At 44.4% G+C, this 14,568-nt stretch overlaps 1 protein-coding gene and 1 long non-coding RNA gene across 10 annotated transcripts in view; one reads left to right on the forward strand and one right to left on the reverse strand.

The window, feature by feature from the left end:
* The window catches only part of LOC105688934 (protein split ends), a 78,171-nt gene that overhangs the window by 51,563 nt on the left and 12,040 nt on the right, over nt 1-14,568 (reverse strand). Inside the window, exon 1 of one of the 8 annotated variants that reach the window (XM_048654952.1) lies at nt 7,753-7,881. The exons of the other annotated variants lie outside the window; for them this stretch is intronic. The gene's annotated coding sequence lies outside the window, so the exon portion shown is untranslated. Of the gene's footprint in view, nt 1-7,752; nt 7,882-14,568 lie in introns of those variants that run through there. 8 annotated transcript variants of the gene reach the window in all.
* LOC125500795 lies at nt 1,036-7,168 on the forward strand. Of its 2 annotated transcripts, XR_007278268.1 has the most exons (4): nt 1,036-3,358; nt 3,437-5,947; nt 6,025-6,175; nt 6,257-7,168. It is a non-coding gene; the product is annotated as an uncharacterized LOC125500795 (long non-coding RNA). The 2 variants fall into 2 exon arrangements; XR_007278267.1 differs by having other exon boundaries at nt 1,040-5,947.

The raw sequence follows: 14,568 nt of genomic DNA on the forward strand, positions 1-14,568 counted from the left end.
GTGGCTGGTCAGGACCGCACCTACCGAAAGCAGGACCCGGCGAAGCCCGACGTCGCTTCCGAAACGCGGCGAACGATAATCCAAACTGTACAAACTACCGCATCTCGAATGTCCCGGCTGTAGCATTAACGAGAAAAAAGTGCATTCCGAGCCCGAGAAATTCCCCATTTTTTCGTCGTGCGAAAGGAGGAACCGAATTTCGAATTGTAACGTGCTCACACAGCGTTCGCTTCCCGAACTTTATCCTCAGGGAACGTGTCTCGCGGTGCGGAAATTTCAACCGGAAGTAAAATCGAGCGTTCAACGAGACAGGGACTCGTCTCTCCAGAGGCTCGATACGACGAGGTCCATTGCCGAAGAGCCTGGAATTCGGGATATTCGGGTCCGCGCTTGTAACATGAACTCTTCCTGATCGGGGTTGGCCGAAATTTCGCTTCGTCCCTGAGCTGCTACGGAATAGCACCGGCGGGTGGTAGCGGGAATAGAAGGGTCGAGAATGGATTCGCCTCTCCCGTACTCACCCTCCGACCTCGGGCGACCCGGCCGAACCAGCGCAGGCAGAATTCCTAACCCAAACCAGCCGCAGACTGCTGGGTCCTCGCGAGTGCCCCCTTTCCTCTTACCGATCTATATATCCCTGCGGAGGCGCCCCTGCTTAAATTCGGGTAGACAGACCGTCCGTTCTCGATCCGTATACCGTGAACAACTTTCGAATTTCGTTCGACGACGGACGACGGACGAGGCGACTTAAAAATTATGCATTATCTCCTCGACGTTTCGCTCGTAGATTCGCGAGTGAAGTTTTTATTAATTTTCGTATCGTGAAGAGAAGAAAATCAGGATACGATAGGCGAAGGGGAAAAGGGGTTCGTCGTTCGAACCGACGACTATCGAGAAAATACAGATTCACTCGCTCGAGCGAGCTTTTACGGGAAAAGCTTCGCAGCAGTGGAGGCAAGGGAAAAGCAGGGGCATGAGAAGAGCAGCGACTAACGTTGAAATTACTTGAAGATGGTCGTGCACATAGCAGTACATATGTACATATATATATATATATATATACGGATAGCAATATAAGCAAACACTGCGAACCGCGTACGTGACATAATAAAGATATATCGCCGGGTCGTGGATGGTGGCGAATTGGATACGTACACATAGGATGTGCTACAGTTCAGGAGGCTGCGAATTAGACAGCGGAGTCGCGCGAACTATCCCGTAATTACGTATAGGTGAATATATCCTAGATTTCGATTAAGACGTTCGACCGCTGTTACTCAACCGTGAGCGAAGTTGGGTAACGTCAGGCTAGGTTTATAATATACCGCAGCGGGAGCCCCTGCACCGGTATACGTATATATCCGTACTACACTCGCGCAGAAAACGACCTCTCCTCGCTACAACAGCGAGACAAAACCCATTCGAAAAGGATTGAAACACCGAACGTAATTAACCTGGTGGGGATTTCCCGTTAAGCGCGTGTCGGCGGTAAAATATTCCACGGTACCGCTTCAGAGTGAACTCAGAAACGGAACCGGGGAGGCGCGCACAACGCACGCTTTAAACTCGGTCGACTCCGAGGAGGACTCGCGAGATAAAATTCAATCCATGTACACATGCATACCGTACACCGCGACACCCCGTACCGTACACACGTTGATACATGTACATGTACATGTATATGTATGTACACACGTTCGTGTGTGTGGGTGAAGGTGCAACGGCAGTACTGAAAGAGGATATTCAATAAAGATGCGCTTACACTCTGTCCGCGTCTGTTTGTACCGTGCAAACAAATTTTATTTCCTCGAACGCGCTACGCTAGACGTAGGTACGTGTGTTATCCCGAAACGTGTACGTTTATTACGTGTTCTATGTATAAAAATGGGTATTTTATATACAAATACGAAACGTCGCGCGTATTTACACTTGCAACGCAGAGATTAGCGTTTATGAAATGCAATTCGCGAAGAGATACATCCACTTATCTTTTCACATTTTTCATTCGCTATCTTAATATCTTCTTAATACTTAACGTGAGCCGTTTTCTCAGTTTTCAACACGACGTCGTATATATATATACGACCGCAGTTCAAACCGCGCGCAGACGGAAACTATACGAATGATCCTTATGAAATACCCTGTTTTTCAGGTGTGCGATAATTACTCGTATCGTGTACATGCGAAAAAAAAACCTATAACTGACATATAATTGCGATATAACATTATTCGCGGTTTTATGGAGAATCATTTTTCCATTTCAACCTGCACGAATGCATGGGTGATCAACGTTGATCAATTTGTCGCTGGTTCCTCGTTAGTTTTTGGAGGCTCTTTTTTCACATCAATTTTAAGATCATCGTCGTCATTAAAGTGAGACGGTGTTGGCGCGAACGAGATGAATCTCCGAGGATCGCGTTTGCGAGCGGATCGATACACGATTGTCGCGAAGGACGCACAAAAGCGCGACTGAAGTTGGCCGTGACGATTACACGTACGTGCCCCGAGCCGTTTACTTCTTATCTCTATTTACTCTATATAATATTTACATGTATATCCGACGGGACGTGTTCGAATGCAATACAATTGCAATCACACCCGATGCAACGATTTCGGTCAATGTCAACACCTGTAGATACGCTGGCTTATTGTATTTCGTTGCAGAGTATCGTATAATAATCGTTGAGTAACGACGCGACGAAAATAATATCGGCGAACTAAGACGGAGGTGACTGAATTCGAGAAAAAAAAAAAAAAAAAAAAAATGCGCGGGAAACTCTTTTCAGCTCTCGACAGATCTGGAGACGCGCGATATTCCGATTTCTCGATGTTTCTCGATCGCCTATGCGAAAGAGAAAGAGACTGGATAATTACACGACGTATGGGGAAGCTGAGAAGAAGAAGAGTCGTCGGAGAGAGAGAGAGAGAGAGAGAGAGAGATGGTCTCGATTACGAGTAGGTGAAGAAGAAGGAATGAGAATGAAAAAAAAACGAAATGAAAAAAAAAACGAAGAGTAAACGTAAAAAAGAAGTTGGTGAAGAAGGCGAGCTGGAGGCGGACTGACAAAGATATTTTTCCCCAAGGCTCGACGCGCGAACGATAACCTGTTCTCTCGACGTCGGCATCGGCATCGGTATGATCAACATGAGCATACTGTCATCGGCCAAACTGGATTTTAGAAAATCATCGCGACGAGGTCATTGAATTTAACAACTCGTGTGTCGCGAGGAGAAGCAGCTGCCGCCGCTGGCTCCTCCCGTACACAACACGATGGTACTTAAACGAACAATAAATCTGTGCAGTCGTGATATTTCACCAGAGGCTCTGCACTTAATACCGTATACCTTAGAACGCCGCGTACGTTACACGCCTCACACTTCATTTCCTACGTTGAATTTATTTGCGTTTCTAATAAACAACTATATAATTTTTTAGGTTCGTTCGACGCGTAGATGATGATCACTTACGTATACCGATCTGTCCCACCCCACATTAAAGAGGCGAGTTAGAAAGTAGTACGGTTTAAACACAAGGTGAGTAAAGACGTTCGTGCGGTGTGTTTTTCAACGTTTAAAATTGAACTTAAGTTTAATATACATATATAGACGCCTAAGTAGTTATATGCGTGTACGCCACGCGCATTTACCTACTTTTCTCACTCATGCGGTATGTCGTCCGTCCGTTGATTTCTTATTTTAGCGACTATGTACACGGAATTCATCCGGAGCCGAGATGCCTTCGTGACAATGTAGGTAGAAATTATCCTCCGTCATTACGGTTAGTGTCAAGGGAAAGCCTGGCGAGGCGAAGAGCGATCGCATGTTAAAGATAATAATACCAGTCTACCACCGATCCCTCCAACGAAATTGTCGAACGACGTACACGTCAAATTTCATCCTAACGAGACGTGCGTCTCACTTCGACTGGATAAAAATAAAGTCGAGTTACAGGTAGGTACATTCGTACGGTAAAGTCTGAACTGCGAAATACGGACGAGAAGAGAAAGGATTTTTTCAGAGAATCGGTCGCGAGTAGCATACTGCAATTCTGCACATGTGTATCGAAAAAGATATACCAAAAATGTGGGCATACACTTGCGTCATTGACGATATATATATATATACATCTTTTTTCGGTTTTTTATTGACCGTAAAAATTATTGCTAATTTATCGTCTCGACGAGCAAGATTAGCGGGCAATAGCGCTAATTCGTCGTTCATTCCGCACTTGGCATCGTTGCGGATCGGACGTTGTAGGTAACGGTGATCCGTACCATATAACGTTACGAATCTGCCAAAACGATATCCGCGGAAATCGTTTCACTTCGCAATTATTCGCCGTTGAAATACAACGAGAAACTCGACGCAGCGACGAGCGCGAGCGTTTCCCGCGCGTTTTATACTCCGTAAGTTACCGAGTACACGTTCGCTGCCGTGCGCGAGGTGTCGTGATCGAAGGAAGAAGAAGGAAAGAAATTTTCATCTCCTTCTCGTTTTCAAAAGAAAGAAAAAAAATAAAAAATAAAAAAAAAAGCCCACCGCGGCGACGACGGCGGGAAATGAAAAGAGTTCGAAGGAGGGCGGGGAGGGAGAAAGAGACGATGATTCGGCGGGGTGACGATTATGTACCACGAGGCCAGAGTATGGAAGAAACGCGAGGATAAAGGGAGGGAAATGGGAAGAAGAAGAAAGAGGAGGGGGCTTTGTCCCGCAAGATGTGCGTTCCCCCCTCTCCTCAATTTTTACCCAACCATCGTTTCCCCCCTGCATAGCCCCCATTACCATACCGGTTTTCTGAACGCGCGCTGTTCCCGCACGACCGACCTAAATTGGGAGCCACGAAGACGTGACGGTGACGACGATGGCGACGTCTCCGTCTCTCCGTCGACTCGATACACGATCCGAGGGTTTTTGGTATAGATTATATACCCGGTGTGCCCCGGTTATACGGTACAGGGCAAGCCCTTGCGCCGGCCGCGGCGGACCGTCCGACTCTCTCCGCACAATGAGGATTTTTAGCCGTCCTGCGGGACGCGCGAGAAACACGAGAGAGTCGACGAAATAAAAGGAACGATGCCGACGTTCCGTCAAAGGTTCACACGGAAAAAAGGGGTAAAAAAAAAAGAGGATAAAAAAAAAAAAAATTCCTCACACAAAAGTGTATAACAGTCCGTATTTTCCGTCTCGCTTTTTCATCCGGGCTCGCGCAAGACACCCTCTCCTCCTTCGTCCCGTTTCCTCTCATCCATATATGTATAATATTCCTTCATTCTCATTTTATCTCATCTCTATTATTTTTATTTACTTTATTTTTCGGCGTCGCTCGCCCGGCTCGTCCCGGGAGAAGGGAGCGCGCCGGCCGGGACGCAATGACTCGAAAATGGAAATTGGGGAAACTCCCTGCAGCGGCTAAGGGCGGCTAAGGGAGGTGAGCGAGCCGGGTTACCCCGGCAGCGTTCGACCGACGCTTCGGGAACGCGTCTGACCCTCTCCAGCGATCCGCAGTTTTTCCGTCCTTATTTTTTTTTTTTTTTTTTACCCCTCCTTTCTTCTCGTCTCGTCGTATCCCGGCAGCCCGGTGTTTTACGGCCCTCGCCAACTTTCTAACAAACACGCCATTTCAGCGAACACTTCGTCCGACGTAATTCCGGTAATATACGTGAATCACGTACGTAGCGTCAAAAACACGATCTATAGAAAGCAACAACATCCGCTTTCCCTAAATTTTTCGAACGAAAATTTACGCCCCTCCCCCCCTTCTATTCGTCGCAAGATATACAGCCAATTTATTTGTTATCCCGTTCGCGAGTTATACTTTACACACTCTCTATAAGAATTCGTTCGATCCGGAGGATGAGCGTCTGGACCAAATACGAAGAACAGGCGAGCGAAAACCAGGGCCTAAAACGCTGCGACTGTACAACCGATGATAACACAAGGATCCAGGGTATGTATTATGTAGTACACGTGTACAAGATACATGGAACAACTTACATAGGAAAGTCAACCGCTGGTACCGTGCAGGGCAGACATCCACAGCGGGTACCCAGCGACGATGTTTTATTGGCCTGGTGAGCACAGCTGGTCGGCAGAAGTATACGAGCGGCCGTGTGGCGTATAGATAGTTTCGGAAAAAAGGACCGAACGTTGATTCGTATTACAACGATATATTGAGGTAGGTAAAAGTTACGAGTTTTCTAATCTACGTGTTCAAATATCCACGTTGCATTAATTAACGTAATACCTTCGTTTCTAGAATACCGAGCCACGGTTTCGTCAGACTTTGGACGCACACGGTTTGCTGCATGCCTCAGGACCTCGACACTGCATCCTGAGTTCGTATCGAAAATTGACGGTCAAAATGTTGACAGAATTTACATCGTACGAGAGAAAAAAGAAACCAAAAAAAAAAAAATATAAATACATACCTATGCGAAGACACATGTGTACATTAATTTTCACGATTGTGAAAAGAGTTTCGTTTGAAAACAAGAATAATTATAACGGTATCTTTGATAATATTCAATAAATACGCGAGGTACGTGTGCATATTATAAAAATTTTGCTTGTCGTATCGCATTACGCATAGTAAACAGATATATACGTATTATAAAGCAGGGTGAATAAACTCATAACCAGGTCACCGTCGAATTTATTTGCGTCTGGCGATTGATTCACGGTTCTTAAAAACGGAGAGAGGCGCGATTTATACGTATTTAAAAAAATGAATAAAATAAGGTGAAATAAAATAAATATGTATATGAAGAAACGAATCTCTTATACTTTCATGTATGTTGCCGCACTCGTTGAACGCGTATATGTATTCCGAAAATATATGTACATACGTACGTACGTTACACGCTAAGAGATTTCGCCAGCCGACATTTTTACAAGTACACGTACGAGTTTTGGGGGGTGGCGGGGGGAAAAAAAGAACAAATCGTTGCTCAACAACTTTTGTGCTCGGTACAAAGTAGCGGCGGGATGCGAGTGAAGTAAAAAAATTTCAAAATGTAGACACGTTGAAAAATATATGTTATAAGTATAGTTCGAAGTAGTTCGTCGTAGGATACGTGTACCGTACCGTACCGTACCGTACGTACATAAGCGCTATTAATTTCGCAATGCGTTGATACATAACTTGCGGGAAGGCAACCTTCGTTCGTTACTCTTTTAACCTTGAAGTAGTCAACGCTCATTGGTTGTCATTGTAACGCGACATAGAGAAATCGCGTGGTTCTCCGTCATAGCCATAAAACAATATTCTCTATTAAAATTCCATGATATATGCGAGCACTTAGCTGCGTCATTTTTACATTTTCTTCACCTTAATACAAATAAAATAAAATAAGAGATGGTTTCGTCAACTCCGTCTCACACAACCGTCCAACGCTCGAACACAGAAATAAGAAATAAATAAATAAATTGGAGAAAAAAAAAAACCAATTTACCGCACCTTCGAAAAATGTCTTCGTCATGCGGTTTCGTCGACGACGTCACATCTCGCGGTAAAAAAGAGATATTTTTTTTCCTCCTATAAATAATACCTCGCCGATTTCTATAGGTCAGCTCCAAGATCCGAAAAGCGCGACACATTTTCGAAGTTGAAAAATCGTAACTGCGATAATAAACTTGAGGAAACTTGAATTACCGGGTAACGAAGTTTCTCATTACCCAAGTATTTCAAACAAATTCCGACATAATTTTTTTCAACGGACATAAAATTCGGGGTGATATTTTCGAGCTACTTACAACGCAGCGAATCGAAGTAGGTGAGGAAGTATGTAGCTGCAGGAAAGGGGAACGACACTGCTTCTTCTCCTACCTCTCCACGACTGATCAGCGAGCGTACTTTCTTTATTCCTGATGTGATGTACGTGGTATCACGATAATGCGTAGTAACCGGTCAACTCGATGCTGTTGACCTTGTGTATACCGGGCGTGTTCAAATTCTTCATCGTTGTTGATCACCGTGCCGTGCACAACACGTCGTCGTCGTCAAACTCGAAAAATGCTCAGCGGCGTTAAAAAGGCAAAATAACAATCGCCACGAGGTTTCCGAACATTTATATTCAAAAGCCATAACGCGATAACAGCGGAATCAATTTCGAACACATTATATACCAACGGCGTCGTTACAATCCTTATTCGTTTCTGGGGGGGGGAGGGGGGGGGGGGGGGATATTATTCACGTGGGATACGAAGGTAAGTATATACCACGTATATAACGTATACCTAAACACGATACATACCTCGTGCGTGCAGGCATGCGTGTAATAATAATAGGTAGGACCAAGACGCCCTAGTTCCCTTACGCAGCCTTCTGCACCACGTGTCCCTTCACCGCACGTAATCACCACCCTGTGTACGTATACGTGTACATAAATATCCATGTATTATATCTTTATCCGTGTAAAGCTCGTTGCTCGAGGCGCTTTACGTATAGGCCGTATCGTCGTATATACGGTACGTATAACGAATCACGGACCCGTATACCGATTTATGTACATAAATTATATTATGTATATCGGATACGTGTACATACCGTAGATGGTTGCCCGGTTTTCTCTCCTATGTAGAAAAGGGCCCTCCGTATAACGTGCACGCTGGCCCTGTACCACCAGAGCCGAAGCCCCTGCGCGCAGGGCCGCCCTGCATCCAACGAACCAGAATCATGACTGTCGACTTTTCATCGTCGAATAACCATCTCTGGCTGCCCCGGCCGTACACGGGGATGTCGGATGGACGGATGGTTACAAGGTAGTTCGTACATCCAGGTGTGCCTTCGGAACGGTGGAACGAACGTTTCGCACTATAGATCCAGTCGGGGATTGCAGTTGGAAAATACCACGTTCGTTATTTCCTTAGGACTTTGACCGTCCCATACCGTCGTTGCCGGGATTGATTGCCCCGCAGGAGGAACAGCTGGCAGGCACGATAAAAACCAGGGGTGGAAATTCATAGTTTCCGTAATTACTTTGTTTTTTCTTTTTCTATTTTTCTATTTTTCTTCATCTGCCAGAAACTCGGAAATCCACAAACGAAAGGCACGCTTGGCACAGAGTACGAGTCGGGCTTGTGAACTTTGAATGATGAAGAAGCGAAGGGGGATGTAGGCGAAAAGAATTCGGCGTTAAAATATCGGAATACCGAATAGAAAAAAAAAAGAAGAAATTTTACCGCGGTAACAGAATACACCTTATGAATATTTAACCGTGCTAATACCAGATTATAGTTTATGCAGGTGTTGTAAAAATACGTGAATACCAGTTTTCGTCCATACATTATAATATAATGTTGGTTAAATTAACATCCCGCATCGATACATCGTGACGGAGCTCGCGTTGTATTGTGACGGGTTAGTTTCGTACACCGTATAGAGTCGGTAGGTCGTGATAATAGTTTTTTCTTTTCTTTTTTTTTTGGTTTTGATAACTTGTTTTTTTTTTTTTGAGATAGTTAGATCCACCCCATCTACCGGCGACCAATTTCCATCTCCGGTCGTCTCATTTTCTCTCTGGATACGTAGAGTCGAGGGCGAGGCGACAACGTCGGTGAGTTTCGTGTCGTTGAACTACAAAACAAGAACCGTGACCGTCTAAAAACATCGAGAAGATCTCTCAGCATCTATAGTCGCCTCGCCTCGCCTAGCCCAGCCCAGCCTGGCCTAGCCGAACGTAGCTGGGACACGCTCAACGCTTCTGTATTATATATACGTCCTATTCCTCTTTTCCGCCCGCCACACCGTTTCTTGGCTTCTGTTATCTGTGTAGTATATACCTGTGCACGGAACAACTACGTATAAAATATGTACATAGCTATGTGTGCATTCTATACGCGAGTGGCGCAGGTACCAACAAGAAGAAGGTGTCTCTTCTTTATTGTACACATTCATAGTTTATCCCTGTATTCGTGGCGCGGAACGTTTCTAAAGAATAGCGAGCGGTACCAGCGAACGAACGTAGGTGTGAACCGCAATGTGTAAAAGTACACGTAGTCGCAACGCTCCTTCGTTGCAAATATGTATTGTATGGAAGAAGTAGAAGAAGAAGAAGAAGAAGAAGAAGAGGAGGAAGAAGAAGAAGGTGAAAAAGTAATAGTGGTAGTAGTAGTACGAGAAGAAGAAGAAGAAGAAGAAGTACGGTACATTATACCTACGCCCACTGCACCTACTTAATGTGCCTTCTCGAGGTGTTGGCGGAAATAAGCACCCTGCAGCACCAGCACTGCGCCGTTTTTCTACACTTTTCTTTTTTTTTTTTTTTTCTCAGCTTCTTTTATTCACTTTATTTTATTTACGAATCCTTTATACCGCTGCAGGCTCTCTTTTACCTCTTCGACGTTTTCCGCCTAACGCGTACCAGCAGCGGCAACGGCAGCAACAACAGCGGCAAGTGCAGTACTTATCCGTTCTGCATCAGAATGTTTTAGAAATATATATGTATATTACAATAATACGAACGTTAACAAACGAGTACGGCTGCTAAAAACTGCAATGCACGTTACGGAGAATATTTATTGAAATTGTAATTGCCGGAAGTCGATTATATCGCCGTCAGTTAAACAGTCCCATTTCTCAGACCTTGTACAACAAACACTGTGAATCAATTTCCAACAACGGTAAATATTTCACGTCGATTAACATCGCGATGAATAAATTTTTTCTATACTTTTTTTTAACTCTCAATTCTGAAACAATTTTTGCAACAGAGAAGTGGAGAGATAAAAACCGATGAAAATAGGGGAAGAACTGTCGGATAATTGGACGTTAATTTTCAATGTAACACAGACGTTAATACGGTCTAGATACGACGTCGCGTTTATCGAATTATGAGACGATCAGAAAAATATTTGTGGAGGAAAAATTTTCCATTCATTCCTGTAAAGGCGCCGGTATTATCGTTGCTAATTCAAAGGCAAAAGAAACGAAAAAGAAGAGAGGAGAAAAAAAATGGATGGATGAATTTCGGTTGGATATGGAAAAAAAAAAAGTTTATAATTCGTTATCAACGCTCTTTAGAACCTCTCTAAAGCATCGGTTAATTTTTATCATTCTCTACGATCAGAACTCTGAAAACGGTTGCTCGTATGATAATTGATTCAGAGATTATACACACATACGTAATTACGTATAGTTATATTATACCAACTGCACATAAAGAAAAGACGCAGGTGAAGTTTCGACCTAATTCGTATATATTATTGTATACCAAACACCTGTCATAACTATACCGTTGTTTTTCAAACGACTGTAGACCGATCAACGCTCTACCAAAAAATCGCAACACCCAACCTGATGGTTAGCAAATAATTATTATTCAAATAAATTGATTAAATATTTAGTCAAGCACTCAACGCGAAATTAATTAACGCATCATCGGATTCTTGGATGGATCCGATCGAGCTTTAGGTTTCTCCGGTATTTTTACTAGAATAGGATAAATCGTTAAAACCGATCGAGATATATCTACATTTTGTCATCGCTAGAACCGAAAAACTGGCAAACTTTTGAAGTTTCGATTTCTCGAGCTCGGAATAGATGAGAAAAAAAAACAAAACAACAACCATTAGGTCAAGCTATACATACCGTGCACAATGTTTATACGCATAAATTTTATAAGTTCACATGTGTGTAGACACGATCTGACATTTCCGGGTGTGGTATACATGCGGATAAAATTAATGACTATAAAGTTGGACTCCGAACGGTACAGGGGAGAATCGGGGGTGGACCATTTTGCAAGGTCCTATTTATAGTGACATTATTAAGTTCTTACGCATGACCGAACGTAGGCGTACAACATAGGAAACGTCGTTAGATATGGGAAGATACACGCGCAAACTCATTATGTTAGAAAACGACACGAACGATGTTTGCGCGAATAGAAGAAACTGACGTGGAACGTGAACGAGCTAGCTCAAACAAGAGAGCTAGCCATTCTCTTCTTTTTTTCTTCTAAATTTTTGCCTCGGGCGACGTTAGTTTACAAGGTCTCTTCCTAGGCACTCTGAATCGTCGTTCGTAACTCTCTATAGCTATGCCAGGTTGAACGGATATTACGGGGTCCTGAGAAATGGTCGAGTAAAAATTTTCGACAAAATCTATTGGTGAAAAAAACGTCGAGCTTTTTCGAAAATTGGTCGAGGAAAAAAATCATGGAAAGCGAAGAGTCTTCCGAGTATAATAACGAGAATAAGGATGATAAAAATAACAATACCCATTAAACGTCAGACGTAGCAAAAGTCCCAACCCCTAGGTATCCTGGGGGGAGGGGGGGTTGCAATTGGCCGCGTGACGCAGTAAGTCGAACGACGGGGGATGCTCGGATCCTCTTCCCCTTCTTTCTCTCTTTCCCTTTTCTCGCTTCTCCGGGGAGTTCCATTCCACTTCTCACTCCACCAGATCTCATCCTACCCGCCCGGTATATACCGCGTCGTTCCCCTCCACGGCGACGTTGCCGGGTGTTACATAATAGCACCGAGCTACGTTGCCACCTTTTCCATCTCAAGAACCGAATGCGAGGTTGCCGGAACGATCCGCCAACCTCAACAACTCTCTAGCCAAAACTTACTAGACGACGACGACGACGGTATGGAAGTAAGGAATATCCCCCCGTACCGTACCGTGCATAGCGTAGCATCGTCGATGTCTGTAAAACTAAATACAAAGGATGACATACGCGCGCGTCTACCTCAGGAACGACAACGAGAATAAATACGCCGCTACAACGCTTCTACGTTACACGCGTTTAACGTTGAGGAAAGCATTGCACCCAAAACTTCTTTGATACACATTAGCATGAAATTTGCATTTCCATCTATCCACATAGGATACTTACAAAATATATACCTGCGTGTATCTTACACCTCCGTTAAATATGTATACGGAATATTTCGGATAGACGCCGGATATACGCACGCGCGAACATTTTAAGTATAAAGTTCCATCATCTACGTACTAAACTTCACGTATACGAACAATATACACGAGGTACAGAATGCACGTTATACAACCTGCACGATGTACAGAAATATAAACGAGCGGCGAGAGAAGGCTCGTTAGGGAAACGGTTTCCTTTTTGTCTCTAACTTTTCTTTGTTACTGTAATAAATGCAGGAATATGAATTTTTCCTTTTCCTTCGTTCCCGTACCCGAACATTTCGGCGCACACAAATAGTCGAAAAGACCATGTCTCTGACGCAGATTTTTTCCATCGTTGGAAAAAACATTTTTACAGAATTGGCCAATTCCGTTTGCAGGTCCAATAAGTGGCAAATACATTAGATAAACTTGGTTAAAATTACGTCATGGTTGTGAGTCGGTCTTCATTTAGATTAACCCGGCTAGCTGATAGTGTGCAATCGTTTGAGGTCGATGGTGATAATAATTGGTCAACTCGCAAGACGAATGCACGATCTAGAACAACAGATAAGAGGATCGAATCATGTGACCGGTACACGTTGGTAGTGGTCAAAGATGATACTTTCATCTGCCTTCCCCTACCGTCTCCTCGGTCGTGGGGAGAGAAAAATTTCAATCGTTTCTAAAGCGGCACCCATCCGAACGAACAAGATACCCACCACCACCCGCCATGCCACGTCCGACTAACTTTACGCGGTCGGAATACTGGCACCAACTCAAGTGCAGAGAGTGAAATGTAAAAGGACGCCCAACGCCTATAAATATAAACCCCCGCCGGTAATCACGATTCGAGTCGGGTTCAAACCTCCTCTTCACATTCCCGTTTCGACGATAAGTGTACATTTATAAACGAGAAGTAGGAATGCCCGAAAATTCCTCGCACCTGCAGTGCGCGATATGAAAATCGTTCGGAGATCCAAAGAAATGTAGCTCCTGCTCGTAATGCGTTACCTCGTACTCGTCTACCGAAAAACCGAGGCCGCCGATATTAGCGTAGCGGTTTAATTTTTCGTTCAATCGTCACGCGACTCGCGAGAACTTCTTGGCTCGCCCCGACCTCAGACCCCCGGCCCTACGAAATGACGGGGGAAGGGGGAGAGAGAGAGCGAGCTCATAAATATCCATGGAAATGCAAACACACCCTGGTGAAAATATACTGTAGAATATACGAATGTATATAGAGAGGAGGACACGCGTATTTATAACCCGAGACGGCGACGTTATGGTGGAGGTAAATTGAAGGTGAAGTAAAATTTACAACTCTCAAGGAGAACTTGGTTCGCAGAAACTTATACGCGTTATATACACCGGTGCCTACGGGTCGTCTTGCCTGAGCGTACAGCACGGCAGACCGCCACCCTTTGGAAGTGACCTGCCTCGGCTTCGGACGCATTCAAATCCACCTCGAGGTCGATCCTCGCCGAACGACGACGCATAAGTCTGCCCCGTACAGTCGGCCCCCTAACTGTATTATGCTCGGTGTTCCTTTGTTTGAGTTTAAGTTTTAAGGTGAGCCTCGCTCCCAGGTAGCCTTCTCCTCTCTTTTTTCTACTTCGGTATATTTGCATGTCCGTATCTCCGTCCCTTTCGCAGGGACCCTTACGACGAAAAGACGGACAGTTTTGAGAAATAACGTGGCTCGATTG

This window comes from Athalia rosae, chromosome 4 (genome assembly GCF_917208135.1).
Source record: "Athalia rosae chromosome 4, iyAthRosa1.1, whole genome shotgun sequence".
NCBI classification, from domain to species: domain Eukaryota; kingdom Metazoa; phylum Arthropoda; class Insecta; order Hymenoptera; family Athaliidae; genus Athalia; species Athalia rosae.